This window comes from Giraffa tippelskirchi, chromosome 12, assembly GCF_054371585.1.
Source record: "Giraffa tippelskirchi isolate mGirTip1 chromosome 12, T2T-mGirTip1v1.2.pri, whole genome shotgun sequence".
Taxonomy (NCBI): Eukaryota; Metazoa; Chordata; class Mammalia; order Artiodactyla; family Giraffidae; genus Giraffa; species Giraffa tippelskirchi.
Window position 1 is genome coordinate 82,579,393 of NC_137286.1, and position 6,000 is coordinate 82,585,392.

Below are 6,000 nucleotides of genomic sequence, written 5' to 3' on the forward strand. Positions count from 1 at the left end.
CTTGCCTGGAAATCCCATGGACGGAGGAGCCTGGCGGGCTACAGTCCATGGGGTCGCAGAGAGTCAGACACGACTGAGTGACTTCACTTACTCACTCAAAGATAAGTCAGGGCTCCCCTGGTGGCTCAGTGGTAGAGAATCTTCCTGCCAATGCAGGAGCCACAGGAGTTGCCAGTTCAATCCCTGGGTCCGGAAGATCCCCTGGAGGAGGAAATGGCAACCCGCTTCAGTATTCTCACCTGGGAAATCCCAGGGACAGAGGAGCCTGGTGGGCTACAGCTCATGGGGTCGCAAAAGAATCAGGCATGACTCAGCAACTAAACAGCAACAACAAAAGGTAAGTCAAGATGCCTTTTTCTGAAAGCCAGCAAGATTGACGAAACTCATACATTACACCGATCCTTACAATCCTGCAAGAGACATAATTGTCACCATTTCCTCCATGATGCAACTGAAGCAAAGAGATAGTAACTGCCCCAGTAGTTTGTACAATTGGTAGCCACCAACGTCCATCCCAGCTCTTTCACTACGTGTACTGGACACATCTTTGGCCTCCCCAGCCTCCCCTGTCTCTGAGACTTGATCCTCTTGCTTCTACCTCGGCCACTGCTTTGAGCAATCAGTCTCCCAAAGCCCGCTCAGTTCTCCTACCTGAGGCCAACCAGCCACGTATGCTTAGACCACCCCCAGGTTCAGTGATTCACCAAGAAGACTCACCCTACTCCAACACATATGTGTGTTAATGGCTATGAGTTGTTAGAGCAAAAAAATGCAAAGCCTCATCGGCCAAGGGAAAAGGCACATGGGGTGAAATCCAGGGGAGACCAGGCTCAAGCTTCCAAGAATCGTCTCCCAGTGAAATCCTGCAGGATTCACTCAATTCCTCTAGAAAGTGGGTGTGACAAAACAGTGAAATGTTGTCTACCAGGGAGGCTCATTGCCTAGAGGGAGTTGCTGGGGACTAGCCATGTAGGCATCCTCTGCCAACATATACCAAACTCCCAGAAGGGAAACATATTCAACATAAGCTGTGTTACCTGCCTGAAATGTTTAGGCACAGAGAAGCATTCTTAGTAGGGGATGGGGGGAACCCCTCTGACATCCAAGTTCCCAGACACCAGCCAAGCATCAAATCTGCAAGTGGGTCTTTTTAAGAATAGCAAGTTTCCAGCCTGCTCTATTTACTCTGTTCTGCATATTTGTAACTTTGGATGACATGTCATATCATAGGGCCTGAACTCTGACCTCTTGAGTGGCTTTCAATGGGGTCTTATGGGCAAACCATACAAAAAAGCGCTCTCCCCATGGCGTTCAACTTTGCCTACAGAAGTAGGACTGGGAGGATATATCCGATTTCATCTTTCTCTCAAGGACAGTGCAGGTCATTGTTTTTCTATCAGATCTGCCCCAAAGCATCCTCCATGGCTGAGCAGGTATACCTGCTGAACAACTAACTGGCGATGGGTTTTGTTTATTGTTGCTACTGCTGCTGCTGTGTGTGTACACAGAAGCCATCACGAAGCAGTCACATATCACTTTGAGTTGATTCCCATCCTCTCCCGCCTCCTCTCTCTTTTTCTTCATTTTCCTCACCCTGGGATTGCAACTCCCAAATAACACATTTGCACTGAAGCCTTGTCTCAAACTTTGATTTTTAAGATGCTGCCTGAGAGACTGTGCTCTGTTGGGAACATCTTTGCACAATGCCACTTTAGTTTTCTCTTATTCTAGGATCAGTTCAGTTCAGTTCAGTCTCTCAGTCATGTCCAACTCTTTGCGACCCCATGGATTGCAGCACACCAGGTCTCCCTGTCCATCACAACTCCCGGAGTTTACTCAAACTCATGTCCATAGAGTCAGTGATGCCATCCAGCCATCTCATCCTCTGTCGTCCCCTTCTCCTCCCTCCTTCACTCTTTCTCAGCATCAAGGTCTTTTCAAATGAGTCAGTTCTTCGCATCAGGTGGCCAAAGTATTGGAGTTTCAGCTTCAACATCAATCCTTCCAATGAACACCCAGGACTGATCTCCTTTAGGATGGACTGGTTGGATTTCCTTGTTGTCCAAGGGACTTTCAAGAGTCTTCTCCAACACCACAATTCAAAAGCATCAATTCTTCAGTGTTCAGTTTTCTTTATAGTCCAGCTCTCACATCCATACATGACTACTGGAAAAACCATAGCTTTGACTAGACGTACCTTTGTTGGCAAAGTAGTGTCTCTGCTTTTTAATATGCTGTCTAGGTTGGTCATAGCTTTTCTTCCAAGGAGCAAGCATCTTTTAATTTCATGGCTGCAGTCACCATCTGCAGTGATTTGGGAGCCCCCCAAAATTAAGTCTGTCACTGTTTACATTGTTTCCCCATCTATTAGATCATGGCATCTGGTCCCATCTCTATTCTAGGATGGACAACTTAAATTGGTTGAAATAGTCGTGTATTCTCTAGAAGAATTAGATAGTCATCATTTATATTACCAAATACCAATAAAATATCAAGCAATATAATGACCCTGGAGAAACAACAGTGAGTTGAATAGACATGGTCCCTGCCTCCACCCTTGAGGATCTTGCTGACTTATGGAAGAGAGAGTTAATTAAACAATGAGAAAGAAATTGTGGCGAATGCTGGAATAAAGACCAGGGAGTTACAGGAGGTTGTGGTAGGATAAGCCATTTGGAGCAAGTTGTGTTTACACGGGAGGGGCTGAGAAGAGGGAAAAGCTCGTGGGAGACCTCTGGACTACAGACGTGAATTTAAGCATCTTTTCCGTGTATAAGCACAGTGATGGGAGCCAGGGGAGTGGTTGAGAAGGTGCAGAGAAAAGTGTATCTGGCATGGGTCAGGCACTTAGCCGTCTCTCCCTCCTCTGAACTCCCAAGGAACTCTCTGAGCTGCCAAAAACTTTTCAAAGTTCATATCATTTATCGGATACCTCAGCTGTGAGTTACCGTTTCATTTGCATGAGCCTTGTGTCGCCAGCTGGTTATAGTGACCTTGAAAACAAGGAGAACAAGGGCCTTATGTAGCCTGGCAGTAAGGGAAGGGTGGATGTTCGACTATCTTAATTCAGCAGTCGCCAACATTTTTGGCATCAGGAACCGGTGGCGGGGGGCAATGGTTTGGAGATGATTCAAGAACATTACATTTATTGTGTACTTTATTCCTCTTTTGTGGCAATCTTAGGATATTCCACCTTGACTTTAGGGTTAGAGATGGCACTCCTATGAGAATCTAACGCTGCTGCTGCTCTGGCAGGAGGTGGAGCTCAGGTGGTAAAGCAAGTGATGGGGCGCGGCTATAAATACAGATGAAGCTTCGCTCAGCTGTTGCTCACCAACTGCTGGGCAGCCCAGGTCCTAACAGGCCACAGACCAGTACCAGTCCATCACCCAGGGATCGGGGCTAATTGCCCTAGTGACTGATTAAGATCCTGGAAGGGGAGAATGTCTTGAGGGTTTCTCTTTGTCAACTTCCTCCTTTTGCCTATAAGAAAATGGGAAACCAGAGAGGTGAAAATTTGTCCCCGTGTCCCAAGGTTTATCGCACTGTCACACAATTGCCAGTCATGTTTGGTTTCCCCTGTTAAACTCTAGCAGCCCCAAGGAGGCAGGGCCTGTGTCCACCTTACTTGCTCTTGTATTCCCCGAGCTTAGCACAGTGCCTGGCACACAGGAAGGACTCCAGACACGGTTTTTGAATGAAGGGAGTAATAAAAAGCTAGTGCGGGTAGAACTCAAGCTAGGAAGCAGGTCTCCTGACCCTGCCCGAAGTTCCACCCATCAGCACACAGTCTCGCTTCCCCGTCACCTGGTGAATCATACCCTGCTTTCCAAGGTTGATAATCCTCTTGTTGGAGCCCCAGGCACAAAGTCTGTCCCTGGCAACTGCTCTGAGCATCAGAACTATGTTGAGAAAGTACTCCCGTTCAAGCACAACATCCAGTTCAGCCTCCAAAGTCCTCGAGCCCTGTTGATTGGGGTGGGGGGTGGCGTTGTTGAAATGGAATGAGTGGCTGATTTTCTCCAAATTGTACATTTCATTCATGATACATGATTGTAATCGGGGTTGCCTGAAGCCTGCAGTCCCCAGCTCGGCCAAAAAAAAAAAAAAAAAAAGAGGAAAAAAAAAAAAGAAAAGAAATGGCTATTTTCTGGAGTGAATACACTGAAAGGGCAAGAAATCCATATTCATTTTCTTGCCTCTCGGCTGGACTCTATATTTCGCAGGCAGGTGGAACAAAAATCTTTAAATATCATGCTGATCCAGGAAACGCTGGGCAATATTTAAAGAGCTCCGCGTGCCTGCCTCCTGCCCTCCAGTTCTCGGCAGGCAAGACCCACGTCACAGGGCTGGACAGCCACTGCTGCAGCCTCAGCGAGCCCTGCTCCAGACCCCGGCTTCAGATTAACTGGCGCGTGACCTTTACAAAGTACTGTAGTTTATAGGAATGTTGAATTTTTCAGCAGCCAGGGAGGACTGGCACTGGTGTGAAGGGAGGGATGGGAAATGACTCCGGGCTATTGAAGCCTCCAAGGGGAAAAATGAACTTGGCTTCGACTTTAATGATGTCCTCCGCCCTCTGGAGGCACAGAAGAAAGACAATAGGCAGGGACCATTCATCAGGGCTCACCCTCCATAAATAACTTGACGAGAATCTTCAGAATAGCATTTAGGTTCTCCCTCTTCCCTCCTCCGGCCCTGACTTCATTTTCCCGCAGCAGATGGTTGGAAATCTCAGGACTCCGGGTGTCTTGACCTCCTGCAGGTGCTGCGCGCGGGACAGAGGGCTGCTAGGAGAAGAAAGAGCCTTAATGCGCCATATCGGGGTGAGCCCCCGGGGGGGGTCCACTAACTGCTTTTTTATGATCGTCACTGATCAGCTCGGATTTCCCCGCCGTGAAAAAGCGGCATGGGCGATCGCAGAGGACCTCAGAGAGAGAGTGATTCGAGGGAGGGCCAAATGTGAGGGGGACCCAGGTCAGACCCGGATCACGAGTGGACGATTACGAGGAGGGGCGCACGGCCACTCTTAGGGGCGTCGTCACAAACCGGGTGCTGATACAGTGTCCTCCCTGAGGTCCTCCAACTGGCCATTACCCTCCCCTAATGAGATCGTCGTGCATTTCTCTGTATGTAGCTATTAAAATCTTGTCTATATGTGCTGAAGTTCTCCAGGGGAGAGGAGGGCAGACGCAGTGTTTTTCTCTCCTCTGCAGTCTGGACGTGCAGGAAAAGGGCCAGGCGGCAGAGGACCCTTCCAAGGGAAGCACAGGGTGGGGAGGGGCCCGGGTTCAGAGGAACGTGGGAGAGGTGGGGTCAGCAGAAGCCGTCACAAAGGCCACTCCTGATCAAAGGGCTCCTGGGAACAGCCAACAAAGTGCCACTTGTCCCCCCACTCCCTTCTCGCCCCAGATGGCGAGAGAAGGCACTCTGTGACCCTCATTTACTCACAGTCCTTGGATAGCAATCTGTGGGTGGTGACCCAGCCAAGTCCCTTACAGAGAAGAAAAGAAAGTGTTGGTGCCTGAGTTGAGCGGCGTTACAGGGTTAACTCAGGCTCAACTTGGGCACCAACACTTTATTTTCTTCTCTGTAAGACTGGAGGAGGAGAGAAAGGAGATAGGAGGTCCTAACACTTCTGTGACTCACCGCCCCGTAGGCTGTGGGCTTGGGACCGTGGGAGGGCCGTGACCATGTCCTGGGAAGACTGATAGCGCTGCATTCAAACCTTAGCCGTGCGCTGCCACACCAGGACCTCAAGGAAAACCCTCACCCCCAGCCCAGCAGAACCGCATTCCATGACATCCACCAGCAAAGCTCCTGCCTGGACCCTCAGCCATTTGGTCCTCTCTCTTGCTCAGTACTGCGCTACATGATGTCCGCTGTCAGCATCTCAGGAGCAGACTTCAATGTGTACAACTGTCTCAGCTTGAAATTAAAAAAAAACAAAAAAAAAACATTTATTTTCATGATTTTTCCCAGAAAAAATCACTACCCCCA